At 38.3% G+C, this 18,859-nt stretch overlaps 1 protein-coding gene and 1 pseudogene across 4 annotated transcripts in view; one reads left to right on the top strand and one right to left on the bottom strand.

The window, feature by feature from the left end:
• Nucleotides 1–18,859, top strand: part of TMEM117 (transmembrane protein 117) — a 496,249-nt gene that overhangs the window by 86,157 nt on the left and 391,233 nt on the right. The gene's annotated exons all lie outside the window — the stretch shown is intronic.
• Nucleotides 16,378–17,259, bottom strand: LOC140616911 (cilia- and flagella-associated protein 276-like; annotated as a pseudogene).

The raw sequence follows: 18,859 nt of genomic DNA, 5'->3' as shown, positions 1-18,859 counted from the left end.
CATAGATTTTCAATGCCCCCTCCCTTCTTGAATATAATTTACATGACAATGTTTAAAGGAAATATATGCTAAGATGAAAACACCAGTGCAACAAATCATTATGGACTATCTACTAAATTCAGCAGATTGATTAATTGTAGGGATTGAACATTTCTTCCATTTGAATAGTTTCACAGTATACAGAGAAATTAAAGTTGTGAAATATTTACTGAGCAAAGTTCCTTGAGGCATGCTGTGGGGGATACAAAAATTAATAACACCATCTTTAACATATGTTTTAAAATTTGATTCTCATAGCAGCTGTCTGAGATGTGTGGAGAGAATTTGCCAGCTTCATGTGACAGATGAGGAATGATAGAGGGAGCTTTTGGCAGATCTGGACCTATAATTTAGTCTCTTTATTTCCAAAGCAGTAATACTGCCTATACCATGTTGAGATCCAGTGCTTAGTTTATGACCAGTACCCTCCCTAATATGGTCATAAACTTACCTCTTACTACTCTTCAAGTATTAGATATACTTGTCTTATGGACAGACCCCAAACTTTCTCATAATTTTGCTGATATTTCCCCTTATTTATACTTATTAATATTTAGCGTGAACATATTAATATTGATTGAGGTGCTGCTTTGTGGCTGCTACTATACTAGGCACTGGAGATACAAAGGTGAATGGAGAATATTTTTTACTCTCAGGGGCTCTCAGCCTAGCAGCAGAGATGGTGTCTTCTAGGTAGGGTATGATCCCTGTCCCTCTTTTTTTCTCATTTTTTGTTGAAATCCTACTCATTTTTGGAGGTCAGCAAAACCATTCCCCCCCATGAGTGCATTTCTATTCCCTTTGGTCATCTTACCACTTTTTAAAAAAGATTTTATTTATTTATTCATGAGAGATGTATATAGAGAGAGGCAGAGACATAGGCAGAGGGAGAAGCAGACTCCATGCAGGGAGCCTGACATGAGACTCGATCCCGGAACTCAGGACCACGCCCTGAACCAAAGGCAGATGCTCTAACACTGAACCACCCAGGCATCCCATCTTATCACTTTTATAGGGTAGTTTTCATATTGTTCATAGTTAGTAATTATGTGGTTGTCCTCAACTTCTTTGGTCTCCTACTCTGCTGACATTTAGGAAAAAACAAAAATTTAGGTTCAGTGTATAGTAACTAGTAAGATATAGGCTTACTAGTAACTAGTAAGATATAGGCAGATATAAGCTCTGCATTTTGAAATGCTGATTAAATTATAATCCCACCCCTTTTACACACCCTTTTAGAATTTTGTCGCAATCTGTGGCCTCTGCTGAAGGCCTTGGTGGCCATGGTTATGCCTTGTGACTTACAGAATGTGCACATGACCCATGGCTTGTCAGATTGTCAAACGAATTTGTGTTAAGACAGGGAAATTTCAGTTTGTGGTGTTTTTTTATTTTGTTTTGTCCTATTATTTGTTTTTGAGTCAGGCAACCATATTGGTCTGTGTACAAGGAGACGAGGCTGCATAGGAGAAAAATTCGAAATGAGATTCATCAGGTAGACTCTGAAAGGGTGTCTTTGGTCCTAGTTGCCTCCTAGTTCAACATCCTGTAAGACTGAACTTCACATTAATTTCTTTCTTCATGGGCTTGCCTTTCAGATTATTAAATAAATCCTTCTTTGCTTGACTGTTCCTTTGCAACTTAAAATGCTTTGACTAAAGCATTGCTAGACTCAATGTTCTCAGTCCACATCTTCCTCATCCTCTCACTGCATTTTTTAACTATGGCCTAGAACTACATTGTAGATATGTTTGCTTTCCTTAGCTCTTAAGAAGTGGATTATTCCAATTCCCATGTTACTTGACAGCTCCTTGTATGCTTGCCTTTCTCTTTAGCTTGCTATATATTTGCATTTCCTGAGGTTTTGTTCTTAGCCTTTGTTCCTTTATCCTCACTTTCTATCTTGTTTTTGTCTGTTCTCATGGTATCAACTGTCATCTCCGTGAAGGCAACTATTAAATATATTTCACACACATATATACGTCATAGCTTTGAATTTTCTCCTAAATTCTTTTTTTTTTCTCCTAAATTCTAAATAAGTTTGCTTAATTGGTATCTGAAGGTTAACGAGTCAAAACAGAATTCTTTATCTTTCCCCCCAGATGAGTTAATATAGCTACTGGAGAATATTTCAAGTACTTCCTCAATCTTAACCTTATGAATCTGAGTCCTCATGACTTTTTAATTTTCTTTTAATGGTGTTTTTTTTTTTTTTACTACTGTAGCTGTAATTTTTTAATACCCTTCTGGGCATTTTAACATCAAACTAGACTTTCAGGATATATTATGATTAATAATAGATCCTACCTGAGTAATAATTAATAATAATAAACTCTATTTGAACCCCACATTTCTAGACCTGACCTAGATCTGGCGGTGGGATGGGAAGCTGTTTTCATCTCATCTGTAATCCTTTTTAGATACCTAGGGTGCAGGAAAATAGTGACTCCAGAGTCCTAGGAGTGAGTTGATCTTGTTGGCCTAATGCAGTGTCCCCTTAAACAGTTTTCTGTGGGCGAGAGCACCATGTGATGTTGGTGTTGGATGACTTACTTCACAGTGTCCAGCACAGTGGTTAGTTGTACTCTGAGACTGCTTCTCTTACATAACACTTTTCTTGAAATTCAACTCCTGAACTGATTTGTTAGCATTTGCAATAGAAACAGAGAGTCTGACGAGATCTACAGAAAGTAGGATTGGCTTTAAGACGAAAGTGGCCTTAAAAGTAGTTGGAAAAGTAACCTATCTGACTGATTTCAGAACATCCAGATTCTTATACTAGCCAAAGAAGATAGCAGTCAGCTTCCGCCTGGCATGGGGCACTATTGGCCAGTGGGTGGCTGTCACAAATATATGATATACAAGATAATCAAGCATTGTGGCAAGATCAAAAAGATCTTGAGAATGAAGCCCCTGCCGTCACACAAGAATTTTTTAGATGTTGAGAATTCCATACCAGTTCTACTTCAACCATATGAGAGCAGCTGATGTTTATGCTGTTTTGTTTAGACTCCCATTGCTTGAAGTCTGGTCCTGATAGTGTTTAATTAAGTAATCTAAAATACTTCCCTTTGCTCTAACTGAAGACATCCAAGAGCAAGGAGCCTTGTAAGGCATGAAGTAAAAGTTGGGTTACCTAGAGCACAGTTTATTGGATATCTTTATCAATGGGTTGTCAGTCTAGACCACAGTGGAAATTCAAGATCATAATTTGTGAAAGATTCTGAAAATGTCTTATGGACTATCAAAGAGATAAACTTATCTTCAGTATATGTTAGGGGATTTTACTGGGTGCAGTGTAAAACATTGGTAGTCTACACATACATTTAAAAGTAGCAATGCTAAGCAGCCTTATTTCTTGATCATTCTGGATAAATAGGAATTTACCATATCATGAATTCAGCATACTGGAATTATGTGGGAAACAGTGTTATGTATTTTCTTAGTAAGCTAATTCAATTAACGGAAAATGTTTGAAATTCATTTTAGGTGTATTTGCCCACATTTAATTCTTTTTGAAGTGAGAGTATATAACAACCACTAACTTTGAGCAACTGTAAAAAGAACTACTATTATTGACCACTTGCTCAATGCCCAGCACAGTGCAAGGTACTTTACATACATTCTCTTTAATTGTCCTATATTGAATTAGCAGAATCCTTAGTCCTAAGGAATGTTTTAGAAAGAAAATGAGCTCCAGAGACAGAGCTGGATATGCCATTACATAGATATATGACCTTGTACAAAACTGCTCTTATCTCTGAAGAGGTTTGTCATAAGGATTCCTATATACTCATTTTATCCTTATAGGTATATTAGTATAAAGCTGGTCAAAATTGGCAAGCATTCAGGAAGTGTTTATACTGATCCTTTCTTGTCAAACTGGGTACGAGTTGAAGATGAATTTGTATTTTGCAATTTGGAGCCCACCTATAATTTTCTCAGTCTACTTTCAAAGTGTCTGGTTTTTCTGACTGCAATAAAAATCTTCTGGTGGAACTAGACAGCTGGAGATTAACACAGCATAGTGCATTTGAATAGGGGGTAATTAGATGCAGTGTTTTTGGTGTATTCATTTGTTTACTTGCTTTTTCATTAAGATTCAGTTCAGATCTGCTTGGGGCAGTGTTCTGAGGATAGGAACAGGCGCCACACAGAGGGAGATTAAGAAATTGTAGCATTAAACACATCTCTTTTGAGATATCATCCCTGTTGATTAATTAAGACATTAGAAGAGTAATCAATCAGATCCTTTATTATATTTGAAGGTACCTTTATTATATTTGAAGGAATCAATCAGATCCTTTATTATATTTGAAGGTGCTTTAAAATTATTTTTCATCCCAATTCTTTTCTTAAGGTTATTTAAAAGGCAATGCATGCTTAGTATAGAACGTTTGGAAAGCATAGAACCAAAGGAAAAAATAGAGAGAGAGATGGAGAGAGACAGTGGTCGAGAGAAAGATACAAAAATGAAAATTAGTATTGTCTGCCATTCTACAACTTTTGACTAATCAGAACACAATTTTGTTTTTGGATTCTTCCCATTTTGTTAAGTATTATAAGGTAACATAACTTGTAAAGACTATATGGTTTCCCATCATATAATTTATTGAATCCAATCTGGAAATTGGAACTAGACGTGCCCTTGAGTAGAGGAGGTTGAGGCTGGGCTGGGCTGTGGGACCAGGAGGAACCATAAATATTGGTAGGTAAATCCATTCAGGAAGGTATTCTCTGGTATACAGAGAACAAATGTGATGGTTTCATCAGGAGAGAGACTCAGGTACAGAAGGAAGTGAGCAAGGGACCCAGTTACCACATCTAGAGGATCAACTGAAACTTGATTTCAGGAACAAGGCTGAAGCCTGGTAGTTAAAACTTTGCCAAAGAGTCAGTTATCAGAGTTGGACTAATAACAAGGTTGACTTGCTATCTGAGTGCTCCATATTGAGCTAAAGTTCCATTCTCATGAGGATGCTATTGGTCTGAAGCCCATGATAAGACTGGATATCCAGGAGAGATTAAGTGGCTTCCACTGTGGAGAAAGAAGGTGTGGGGGTAGGAGGATATTGAAGACAGATCACAGTAGTGTCACCCAAAGGTGATTATCAATGTTTCAGAAGTTAGAGGGATATATGGTGACGCAGAGGAGCCAGGCCTAGATTTAGTGCTATTTAACACTTCATTAAATCGATAAAAATTAGAGAACAAACCTTAATTACTCAAATGACATTAAATGAAAATAGTAGCTTGCACTTTGGGAAATAAAGTTTCAACATTATTGTGAAAAACTGGATAAATGATTAAAACCCAGCAGTAGCTTAGCAAAGAAATGCACAGAAGTACCTTTAAATAGAAAAACAAATACTACAAATAAATTATTTCTACTAAATTGCAAAGCAAAGGATTGAAAATCTTTATTTTATGGTTGATCTTTTCTGGAAAATTCATGAGGTATTGATGGAATTTTAAAACTATGACATTAGTAACTTTATTCTTGCCAGTATTCAAGTCTCCTGAAATTTACTTGATTTTGTGGACTCCAGTTACATTTAGAACAAGAATAAAATATTTATCAGTCCTCTCTTGGTGCTACTTGGCAGATCCTTTTCAGAATAAGTATTGTATTTTTTGGCTACAAGTCAAGGAAAGTGGATACCATGAAATTATGAAAAAAAATCTGGTTCCTCTAGTGCTGGATAGGAAAAGGTCACTAAGCATTATTAATGACTGCTTTTGCTGATGTTTTAATAAGAACTTTTCTAAGGCATTGAGTGTTCAGGACATGAGGTCAATTGAGTACAAGAGAGAACTATTGACTATGGGATAGAGAAAAATACAAATTAGCGGAAAAGACGTCAGAATGTGTCATCCCAGTTTTCTGAAATGGGAATATCAGTGCAGCATAAGATTTTATTAGAATGATTCTCGTGTGTTACATTAATAATCTGTATCCGATCTCATTTAAAATTCGTTATCTTACTTGAAAACTATAATCCATTGAAGTTGTCTAGTTCTTTTTTAGGTAAAGACAAGATGAAGAGGTTGTGATTAGGGAACATTTATTCATAGCCTGAGATGTGGGCTTTATGGGAACCTGGACATTAGAGAAAAAGATAAAAATGTCTGATATAACTGCCCTTAAAAAAAGTTTCTGGGATGCCTGGGTGGCTCAGTGGTTGAGCATCTGCCTTCAGCTCAGGGCATGATCCCTGGGTCCTGGGATAGAGTCCCACTCGAGCTCCCTGGGAGGAGCCTGCTTCTCCCTCTGCCTGTGTCTCTGCCTCTCTCTCTCTCTTTGTGTCTCTCATGAATAGATAAATAAAAATCTTAAAAAAAAAAGTGACAATAACTTAAAAAAAAAGTTTCTGCCAGTGAGTGGCTCTTTTTCTTGGAGATTACTCAATGCAGGCAACACTCTTTATCTGGCAGGTCACCTCAGCCTGGGCCATTTATATGCCTACCTATGGTTATCTAGTTATCTGACCTAGAACAGGAATCCTGTCCTTTCTAATCTTCCTCTCACCAAGAGTGTTTAATTCTGCCTCAATGACTCCTTTATGTACTCAAATACCATCATTCTGATGGCTTAACTTTTTCTTCCACAAAATGAAACAAAGCCCAATTCTTTAACTTTTGTCACTATCATATTTAATGATCGTGCATTCAGAGTATTGTTTCCTATCTAAATGAATGCGTGGTCATTTTGCCAGATAGTATAATTTCAGAAAAGAAACATTTTAGTTTTGCTAAGATCAGTTTGCCTTAGAAACTTGGCATCTTCACAGACTCTAAAGAATGTTTTTTTTTTTTTTTATCTTTTCAAAGTAATTAGATAAACCAGAATCTCTAAGTAGTTCACCAAAAGAAATTTTATTTAACACCTTTTTACTTTTAAAATCCTTCCTGAGGGATGCCTACGTGGCCAGCAGTTGAGTGTCTGCCTTTGGCTCAGGGCATAATCCTGGAACCCCGGGGATTGAGTCCCACATCGGTCTCCCTGCAGCGAGCCTGCCTTTCCCTCTGCCTGTGTCTCTGCCTCTTTCTTTCTCTCTCATTCTGTGTCTCTCATGAATAAATAAATAAAATCTTTAAAAACTAAAATAAAATCCTTCCTGATATTAGTGATTTAAGTGGTATCTTCATCTTTCAAGTGGGAATCTCTTAGTACTTGTACCATTTTGAATGTGAACAGTTGTTTCTTAAAAGCTTTGCAAATGGTTCCTTTCATATGTGAGTGGAGTGAGCATTGAAATTAGGGAAAAATTCATGACTAGATTGGTTTTTCCTAATCCAAGTGGCAGAGCCGACTGAGTTCGAACCATGGAGTTCTGTTGACATAGATCTGATCTTTGGGTTGCTCCTGAGTCTCTAGAACCTGAAAATTTTTTTTATCCAGTCCAAGAAAATGTTTGCATTTCAGTTCAATCTGCATATGTTCAACTACACTCAACTTATGGCCCGAAGGTTACATGAAGGCATTAGATGGCCTCTAGCACAGTTGTTAAAGCCTTCAGCATCCATTTCATAGTGGAGTCTTTCTTCTGAGGTCCCTGCCAGCTCTGTTGTACCAACTGATTATTTATCACCCAGGTGAGTGTCTTAGCTTTCCCACTCCCACCTTCTATCTATCTGAAAGAGAAATTAAAAACAATTCTCTGACTATTCTCTATAGCCAAGAAAAACAACTTCTTCACATCATTATACTGAGTACTGAGCAGTTTAATCCCTTACTGTTCCATTTTCTTCATTCCAAAATAACATTTGCACCAACATTTGCGTATTAAAAGGTCTTTGAGTGTGTGTTTCGTCCTTGAGATTTCTGGTCTTCTAAATGTACCTGGTACTCTTATAAGTGCTGAGAATAGACAAAAATCTCTGCCCTCATGGAGTTTCCATTCTACCATCTTTTTTTTAAAAGATTTTATTTATTTATTCATGAGAGACATAGAGAGAAAGAGAAGCAGAGACCTAGGCTGAGGGAGAAGCAGGCTCCATGCAGGGAGCCTGACGCGGAACTCGATCCCAGGACTCCAGGATCAGGCCCTGGGCTGAAGGCGGCGCTAAACTGCTGAGCCACCCGGGCTGCCCCTACCATCTTTTTAAAAACAATTCCATTCATCTAAAATTTGCCAGAGCCGGATCTAGGAGTTCATGGAAAAAGAAGTTGTTGCCCTAGGCCTAAATAATCTTCCTAAAATAAATGAGCAAATTAGTCTTCATTCTTCTCTAATTTGGACACTTCAGGTTATTTCTAACACATGTATGGTACAAATCAAAGAGCCCAGAGATACTTTATCCTTTTTACACATGCAAATAAAAGAGAATTTAAAATTACATGTGGTTTATAAAATATATGCAAATAGATTAACAGTTAATGTGACATAATGGGGAAAATGTAAAGGAAGTAATTCTTGATTCATGGGGTTTGCTAGGAAAAGAAAGGAGATTATCTTCTGCTCTCCATTCCCCATCAGAACTGCCCACCAACCCTCCATCATGTGCCTCAGAAACTCAATGCCTGCTTGTTGGAGATAAAAGAATGAGCAAGGAATCTTCAAGTATTCTAGCTTGAGTGCTAAGAAAATCATCTTATGCCTTTCAACCACAGCAGCCATTTCAAAGCTTTCTCTGCAAATTTTTTTTAAAAACGGTTTTATTTATTTATTCATGATAGACATAGAGAGAGAGAAGCAGAGACACAGGCAGAGGGAGAAGCAGGCCCCATGCAGGGAGCCTGACGCGGGACTCGATCCCGGGACTCTAGGATCGCGCTCTTGGCCAAAGGCAAGCGTTAAGCCACTGAGCCACCCAGGGATCCCCTTTCTCTGCAAAATTTAATGAAGGAGGAAAATTGTGATTTTTTTCCTCCCACTCTGGTTAATATTATCCTTAAGATACTGGTGTAATTATTATGCTTTTCCACATGATTTTCAATTAATGAATAGGCTTTAATGTATTTTATGTCCCCCAAGAATATTAGTCTTATTTTATATTTATGTTTATTTTAACCCAAATAAACTTCACAGTTTAAGCATCTTTCTATCATATTTTTCTACCATGTTTTTGGATGACTTTTAAATTGAGGGCTCTCCTCCAAAGAAGACTTGTCATTATTGAGATTATTCACAAAAAGTGTCCTAGGCTTTGAAACATTACAAAGGAAAAGCTCAAAAAATGTTTTGAGCAACTAGAAATATTTTGAGAAATGAAATACTTTATATAAGCTCCAACTCAATGGCTCTTAACCTCATTGAAGCCAACAGTCCTTCTGAGAATTTGATGTCTATTAAACATCCGACCGTGCCAAATGCACATACCAACATATAACCCATCACATTCACTTTAAGAGATTTATAGGTCCCTGAAAGCTCGTTCATGGACTTTCTGTGGGTTCTTGGGCTCCAGTTAGCAAACCTGACTTGAAAGGCATATCCACTACACTTTAAATCCTTGAGTTCAATGTCCAGATCTGATTTTTCCTCCACCACAAGAAAGCACATTATATTCAATAAATATTGATCATGTGAAACAATGTGTAGTGATAAAAAAGTCATATTGTTTAATGGTCCTATTTTAAACTCGTTACTGTCCACATATTCACATAGGTTAATAAAATTTGTGTTTAGGTATCCGTCCTGTCACATTGTGATATAAAGAAACTAACTGTACCCGAATGGAAGGGAGCTAACAGTATTTTGGTAGAAGATTGGGGCTATCTGAAAGACATTTGCAGGGGAGCTAGATACAGGGATAAGGAGCAGCAAGGGGCGGTAAATCTGATTCTGTGCAAGTCACTCTGTTTAAAGCTAACATCCAAGTGTTCTCCGGGTTTATGAGTCATTCCAATGATTGCCACTGTGTGACATGTTGCCATTATAGCTCTCACTATATTCTTTCTAGAAATCGATACAAATTGGATTTATGCAAGGCACAGAATCACACAATACACTTTAGTAAGAGAGTAAAGGAAATGTTGGCATCTCCTTTTAATTAAGCACTTTGTTTACTTCGTCATGACAAGAGAAAAACAATTATTTGTTTAGAGACACACAGTTGAGAGTAGCAATGTTACAAGTGACCGAATATGAAATGTATCGTGTCAAGTAGGACAAAAGGTATCATGGGCTTTTCCATTTATGTTAATGTATTTTGGTAGTCGGAAGTCTCCCATATGTTTTTGGGATGTTAGATATCAATAGTCCGAGATGTAAAAGGCAGAAATGCTTTATCCTTTCCTTATTTTCTCTGGTGTAGTCTAGCATAGACAAAGGATCACAGGAGGCTCTGGCCAAATTCAGTCAATTTTTCTTTGAAGCTCTGATCCTACAGCCTGATGTGCAAGCAGTGTGTGAGGGAGTGGGGGACGTGGTGGGGGGCGGGTGTTGGGGAGAAGATGGGTTTGGAGGGCTAGCTGCTAGGAACATTTATCCATGCAGAACAACTGGAGTTAGTAAACTTGCTCTTCTGCTCCAGTTTTGCTCCTCTCTATCAGTGCTCACTCCCCCTCTTAGACCTGCAGGTCCCCTAAATATCATCCTGCCCGTGACCACTCCTCATTCTCCCTCTAGATGGTGGCCACGTTTTATTTATTTATTTATTTTTTATAAATTTTTATTTATTTATGATAGTCACAGAGAGAGAGAGAGAGGCAGAGACACAGGCAGAGGGAGAAGCAGGCTCCATGCACCGGGAGCCTGATGTGGGATTGGATCCCGGTTCTCCAGGATCGCGCCCTGGGCCAAAGGCAGGCGCTAAACCGCTGTGCCACCCAGGGATCCCCGGGTGCTGCCTTTATTGTACTGTCTACATCGCTTTCATATGAACATCTTAGTCTGTAAATCTTTCTACTGTGTCAGAAAGACAAATATAGTCAACTATCATTGTGTTACTGCTACTAGAATATGCAACTGCTGGATGTAGATGGCACTTGAGATCTTTCCAGTTCCTGGGGCTATAAAAATAAACAATCGTCTCTTGCAACTTTTTGTTTCTTTTTTTTTTCTTTTCTTTCTTACTTTTTTTTTTTTTTGCAACTTTTCTATTCCATTACTCGACCTATATATTCCCAGCATTGAAGAAGCTAACCCATAAGCCAGGTAGATTTACTGTCAGAGCCTCTGGCTCTTTCTGATTTTTTGTTGGCCTGAAGTAGATCTAAACGTCTTCTCTGATGTTACCAGCTTAATATTAGAGCCCGCCCCCAACTGCTGCTCCTTCCTCGGGTCCATCCCTCTCTCCTGTGACAATTATTATTATTATTATTATTATTATTATTATTATTATAAAATTTAAAAAATATTTTATTTATTCATGAAAGACACAGAAAGAGAGAGAGGCTGAGACATAGGCAGAGGGAGAAGCAGGCTCCATGCAGGGAGCCCAATGTGGGACTCGATCCTGGGACTCCAGGATCATGCCCTGAGCCAAAGACAGATGCCCAACCACTGAGCCATCCAGGCATCCCTCTCCTGTGACAATTAGATCCATAGCGAGTCTCAGCTTCCTAGTGCATGTTCAGATGATCTGAAACCTTTTAGTTAAGAACTCCTGTGCCCAGTTGTAGATGTGATAAGTAGCATGCAGAGGTCAAATCTGATTTATTGATATGGAGATAAAATAATAATAGTAATAACTCACGTAATAGTAATATGTGTCAGGCACTTGAGTATGTGATTTATATAAACCACAACATAATCCTAACAACATTCCTATGACATGGTGATATTACTACCCTCATTTGGCAGATAAAACACCCACGCAGGGAAGGGCCACATCGCTGGCTCTAGGTCACCCCAATGGGCAGTGGTTAAACCAGGATTCAAACCTTAGTTGTCTGTCTCTTGAGCCCTTTCCCTTATTTGTGATGCATATCATAAACACATGGGCCTGGTTGTTAGCTTAATTTCTTTTTCTTTTTATGTTCCTGAGCTAACATAAAACCAGGAAGGTTTGTAACTCTTACCTGAATTTTCAAACAAATCTTTGAATTTATTTCTAATGTTAGGTTTCGTGTGATTCTTATCAGGAAAAAAAAGCAAAGATGAGGATTTATAAACCTATATAGTATTGGAGGTGGAGCAATCTCAGCGATGCCCTTGTCCTATCATGTAGTTGTATAGACTTAGGTTATAATTTTAGATGTTGCCTGGTTGAGGTTGATTTAGATTTCTCTTCTGATCTCTATTCGAGTTGCCTGGTGTGTGGCACTGAGTCATCCACACCAGTGTGTAAGATTGATATCTTAGTGTTCTTCTCTGGAGGATAGGGGAAACTTCAGTTTCTGTTTCTCCCCCTCCAGAATACTCTTATCATCAAGGACACAGCCTGTGATAGAACATAACTGTCAGACACACTCACATTATTTGACAAAAATACTGCCTATGTGCTGCTGTAGGACTCCCAGCACTGTGCTGTGATTACGGCTGGTACAAGGACATTGTTCTGCTTGAACATTTCTCCCTTCCTTCCTTCCTTCCTTCCTTCCTTCCTTCCTTCCTTCCTTCCTTCCTTCCCTCCTTCCCTCCTTCCTTCTTTCCTTCCATAATTAGCAACAGTGCCCTTTTTGTGTATGCCCTGTCTGGTCTAGTCTGATTAAAGTTGGTGTTGATTTTTATGTCACCAACTGTCATAGGTTTTGTTTTCAAAACAGCTCTCGCAAAGTATTCACTTTTTTTTTCTTAACTTCTTTTTTAACTTATTACCAAATTCTTTATTTTTTTTTATTACCAAATTCTTACAGAGATTAACAGCAAAGTTTTTCAGTGCCAACCTCACCTGAAAATTAATCACTGCCTAAACAAAAGGTTCCTTCACCATGTTAATCCTTCTGGGCAGTTTTGTATAATTTAGTAATTCATTAGTTAATTGGAAGCTTTTTTTCAGATTTTATTTTTCAAGATAAATGCTATATGGGTTCTAGGCATTTTCTTTGACATTTTTATTCCTTTTCTCCTCCTCCTCCTCTTCGTCCTCTTCCTCCTCCTCCTTGTAATTCTTTTAATAAAATATTTTATTTATTTAGAGCATGAGCAGGGGGAGGGGCAGAGGAAGAGGGTGAGAGAATATCAAACAAACTCCATGCTGAGCACAGCACCTTATGTGGGGCTCAGTCCCACGAGCCTGAGACCCCAAGACCATGGCCTGAGCCAAAACCAAGAATTGGATGCATAACTGACTGAGCCACCTAGGCATCCTTCCTTTCCTTTTTTTTTTTTTCTCTCTCTTTTTTTTTTTTTAAACTAATTTGATTCTTGCCTAGTACAAGTGGGTCTTGTTGCCTTTGGCTCTATGCCTGCCTTCAAATACTGGGAGTTACCCTGCATTCTCAACTTAATTCCATTGCTGTCTGCAGTACCTAACACTCAAAACCACTTCACCTTTCTCATCGTGCTTCTGAAAGCACTTCTTCAGTTGCAATTGACCATCTGTACACCAAATCCTGTTTCCTTCTTTATTCTGTTTAGCCTTTGTACCATTTGATACTGTTAACTGTTCTCTGCTTGGTATTTTCTTATTGGATTTCTGCAAGGAACATTATTTCCTGTATTTCTGTTTTTTAAAAAATTTATTAGAGAGAGTGTGAGTAAGGGACAGAGCACTGTAGGGGGGTAAAGAGAGGGGTAGAGGGAGAACATGCTCCCCACTAAGCAGGGAGCCCAATGTGGGACTTGATCCTGGGACTCTGGGATGACCAGTTTCCTGAATGTGAAACACTGAAACTGTTCCTGATCTCTTCCTCCCTTATACTCAACAGGCTATCAGTTACCAAATTTTATAGATTTTATTCTTTAAATGTCTTTGTGCCCCTTTTCCCCTTTATTCATCAGGCCAGTTTAAACCTAGGGTGCTTTCCATTGTGCTATTTCAGCAGCAATTAAAAGTTCGTTCTTTAAAATGTAGATAAATTTGTGTAAATTTATCTTCTTTTTAAAAGATTTATATATTTGAGAGAGGGAGAGAGAGAAAGAGAGAGAGAGAGAGAGAGAGAGAGCATGCGTGGGGGGAGGGGCAGAGGGAGAGAATCTTCAAGTAGACTCCCAGGTGAGCACAGAGCCCTTCACAGGACTGGATCCCACAACTCATGAGATGATGATCAAGAGTTGAACACTCAACCAACGGAGTCACCCAGGCACCCTGGTGTACGTTTATTTTCTAAAGCATAATTCACAGAGTGACTCTTCTCTGGGAGGAAACCTAATTATTCACTGTATTTAAAATTCAGTATAATACTTAGCCATATATTTGAAGTCTTCCACAGTCTGATCCCTACTTTCCTGCTTTTTGTTCCTGTACTCTACTCCCTGTATCTTACACTTCAATTACATTATTGCTTTTTGTTAGTTCTTGATCGATACTGGGTTTTCCACATGTACACTGCTCTCATGTTGTCCTTTGTTGTTGGCTTCATATATCATAAACCTGTCCATATTTTCATCTTTTAATAATACCTTTACCGATTTTCTTAAAATGATGTACTCTTTCCTCATTTGAACCCTATAGCATTTCCTGGTTTTTCTATGGCATTTTTCTTATTGAGTTCTGTATTATTTACATTTGTTGGTCAGGCTGTCCATCTATCTACCCATCCATCCCTATGTACCTGCCTCTAGCCTAGAAACTTCAAAAATGTAGGCACATGATTTTCTCTCTGATCATTTTCCTCAAGCACATGCATGTACTCAGAGAAGGAAATCAATAAAATTTTTGAATGAATGGGTGGATGAATGTGTTTTGCTCATTTTTTTAGTGCTTGTTTTCCTTTATATATTGTTTCTTATATTGAAAAAAAAATTAGGGAGGGATCCCTGGTGGCTTAGCGGTTTAGCGCCTGCCTTCGGCCCAGGGTGTGATCCTGGAGTCCCGGGGTTGAGTCCCACATTGGGCTTTCCGCATGGAGCCTGCTTCTCCCTCTGCCTGTGTCTCTACCTCTCTCTCTCTCTCTTTCTCATGAATGAATAAATAAAAAAAAATCTTTAAAAAAAAAGAAAAAATATGGCTTAGTGGAAAGAAAAAAAGATTTGGAATCTGGTTGAGCTAGATTTAGATCCTAGATAGCTGACTTGGCAGATATGTGACTTTGGACAAACTGTGTAACTCTCTGAGCTCCTACTTTCTCATCTACAAAATGAAGACAATAATAACTAGTTTTTACTGTGACATGTGAATGAGATTTTATGTGAAAGACTTTGGCAAAGATGAGGAATCTGTAGAAGTTTTATTGTTTTCTTTTTTAAAGATTTTATTTATTCAGGAGAGACTCAGAGAGAGAGGCAGAGACACAGGCAGAGAGAGAAGCAGGTCCCATGGAAGGAGCCCGATATGGGACTTGATCCTGGGACTCCAGGATCATGCCCTGGGCCAAAGACAGACGCTCAACCACTGAGCCACCCAGGCGTCCCAAGTTTTATTTTTTCATCAGTCCTTTTTCACACTCATTTTCCTTTCTTTTCTGTATTCTCATGTATTAAATAAATTTCCTGTACAACTCAGTTGTTAAATCACATTTTGTTCGAATGTTATTTGCTTTTTGCTTCTGTGTATCTCATTTCCCCAGCTAAATACCAAAATCTTTGTGAGAAGGAGCAGTTCTTATGTTCACAACAGCAGTTAAGGTTAGGCTCTGCATGGAGAATCACATAACAAATACTCATTGAATGAATGAGTTCCACCTTTGTGCTTTGTTGTCATTCTTTCCATTCACTGGCTTCTATATTGGCTGTGTCTCCACCTCTACCTCTGTTTGGCCGCTTTTCCTTTGTTGTTACCAGATTCCCTCAGATGCCCACTCTCATGTTCACCATGACCTTTCTTCCTAAACTCTACTGTAGATAGTTCTAAATCTTTCTTTCTCCAGATTTCCAACACTAGAGCACCTCTTGTCAGCAGGATCAGAAAAAAGTGCAATAGAGTTTGTTGGATTCAACCCGTAAAACCAAATATATCTCATAAGCTTTGGTCTCTTTCAACACTTGTCTAGTCTCTCCTTTTCTTGGGGGTTAGAGGGTAGTGTGTATCCAATGGATTGTCTTGATAAGAAGGGACATAAATTTAGAGATAGGAGCAGTAACTTAATTGTCTTTAAGGATTGGTTAGGAATTCCAGTTATTTATTTCTAATTCTTTGTTTGAACTTAGAGACATAATAAAAAATTAGGCATTCCTGATGCCTTCCTGATAGGGATGGAAGATACTGGATGTGAAATTAACATGGAGACAAATCTAGTCCTTATTTGTGGTCTTGGTTTAATTTTTTTTTTTTCAGCACAAATCTATTTAATGGAGATGGGTGGCAGCATGTTCCACTATGATTAATTAGTCCAGGGGCCTGTCAACACTAAGCAGAGAGGAAGCCACCATCATTCTTTCAGGAGTAGCCTCCATTGGTGGCTGCAATGTGAGGGGACACTATGGATCCCTGGATGCTGTGGATAGTCTCGACTGCTTCTTAGGGTTGATCCAGCGTCTGATGTTAGCTCGAGAAGTGATGGAAGGTGGTGGAGGAGAGGGTAAAAGTTCTCCAGAGAATTGGGTCTTGATGATTCCATGGATATCCTGGGTGGTCTCCTGGTGTAAAATTATCTCACTTTTGTTCTGGAATGTCCCTATGTGGTGGTTGTACAAGGCTGCTAAGCGGAAATCCAGGTCATCCTTTGGTATCTCAGAAGCAAAAAAATAAATATCCTGCCTCATGGAGGTGATTGTGGGAGTTGAGCTGAGCTGACTCCAGGGTTCCTGTTGCTGAGCAAGGTGAGTTGGGTGCTTATATGGCAGTTTCTTGGAAGCCCAGAGTTTCCCCAGGTAGGAATCATTGTTTTCCAACGTAGGGTGCTGGTAAGGGTCTCGGGTGAAAGGCATGGTAAAAGGCAGAGTGAGACGCTGGTATGAGGGATGGAAAGCCCGTGCAGCCGCACACCTGGTCTTGGCTTAATTATACTTGATGACATAAACGTGTGATTTTGTAAGGCAAAGGCATTACAACAGAGTGACAAATGTGGTGAATTTATGTTAGCATAACATTCTCTTATTATTGTATCCTACTTGGTCTAGAAATCACCTTTGCATTGAGGTTTTCTTGGTCAGACCATGCTATTTTGTTAACCTTACCTTTGCCTCATTTCTATGGAGTTTTTTCATTGTAACTTCAAATAATCTAGGTAGTTTGCAGGAGTATGGAAGTCGGTACACATGAAAGTGTCTGGACGGTTGTATTTTGTCTTGTTGTGGAATGTTCAGTTACTCTCATCACTGATGTTTTTAAGTCCTGGGAGGAGCAATAAGAAGCACCTCTTCCCTTTGCACAAGTTTTAAATAAATACGTACATACATACATGCATACATACATACATAAAACAGAAATGAAGCTTATGGAGACCAAAATATTACCTCTGTTCTGAAAGACTTTGTCCCAGAGAAGGTGGCTTATATCTTGCAGGCAAGAGAACTCCTGCATACTAAAATCCACAATTAAGTGGGCTTCTTCAGACTCAGGCAATACTGTTCTGACATACCTCCCCTGGAGGAGCAGAACAGAAATTGGGGATGCTCTCCAGGAGACACCTGATCTCTAGAGAAAAGGTGCTAAGCCACACACAACAATTTTCTTCTTCCAAAATCATCAATCAAGTAAGTCACTTCTCCCCTGGAAGTAGAGGCAAGTTAGGAATGACGTAACTGATGGAGCATTCCCTACCTAAAAGGAAACAACCTGGACTAGGGAATAGACATTTCCCCCGACCAGTGTTAATCCTCTTATGATAATCTGATGATTAGGAAAAATGGCATGATCAGTTATAATGGATTTATCCCAATGTATTTAATACAAGGAACATTTGGGATTTTAGTTAATGCTTGGTACTTAACAGCTATCTAAAAATATTTTTTGTTCATATATTTGTTGTGCAACCTAGGATGGGACCTTGTTACACATTGGCAATTTTACAAATAGGACACTGGTCCCCAACGTGCCCCTGCAGTAGGTATCACTGTTTTATTTATGTGTTAATGATAAACCATAGTAGCATCTAGCCTGTTACAATATCAGTATTCTTCCCCACTAACACATCATAAGTTATTACTTCCCCCAGGCACTAGCAAATAACTATTTCTAAAAGTGTACAAGAGACTAATTCAAATGAGATTACATTTGAAATGACTTTCCTACTAATCTTTCTGAAGTTGCTGGTTTGCATCCTTGATTAAATAAAAACTCATAATTTTTCTGTCATAATTTCAAGTTCATATACTATAAAAATAGCCAATTTAATTTTCCATAGTCATGTAACTGCATTAAGGACACACAGTTCTTTGAATTAAAAGAATTGAGAAATATACTAATATGCTATCCACAGATTTTTCATGCTTTCATCACAGAAAAGGAAATGTCAGTAATATTCACCAGTGATTAAGTCATAGAGAGATACAGTTGTGATGTTTAGGATGGGAAAACAATTTACACTATATAAATATTAAATATTAAATTATAGGAATCTGGGGCACCTGGGTGGCTCAGTTGGTTAAGCATCTGACTCTTGATTTCAGCTCAAGTCATGATCTCAGAGTCGTGAGATTGAACCTCATATCAGGTTCTGTGCCGGGTGTGAAGCCTGCTTTAGATTGTTTCTCTCCTTCTGCTCCTCCCCCTACCCACCATCTCAAATAAATAAATAAATGCCATTGAAGTTTAGGATAATGGCTCTTATGTTATTCTTTAATGAAGCATTTATAATACAGCCTAGAAGACCATGACACTAAGTGTCTTTTATTTGTTTATTTATTTGTATTTATTTTTAAGGATTTTATTTATTTGAGAGAGAGAG

The sequence above is a fragment of the Canis lupus genome, chromosome 25 (genome assembly GCF_048164855.1).
Source record: "Canis lupus baileyi chromosome 25, mCanLup2.hap1, whole genome shotgun sequence".
NCBI lineage: Eukaryota > Metazoa > Chordata > Mammalia > Carnivora > Canidae > Canis > Canis lupus.
Note: the sequence above shows the minus strand (reverse complement) of the source record. Positions and strands in the feature narration are given on the sequence as shown.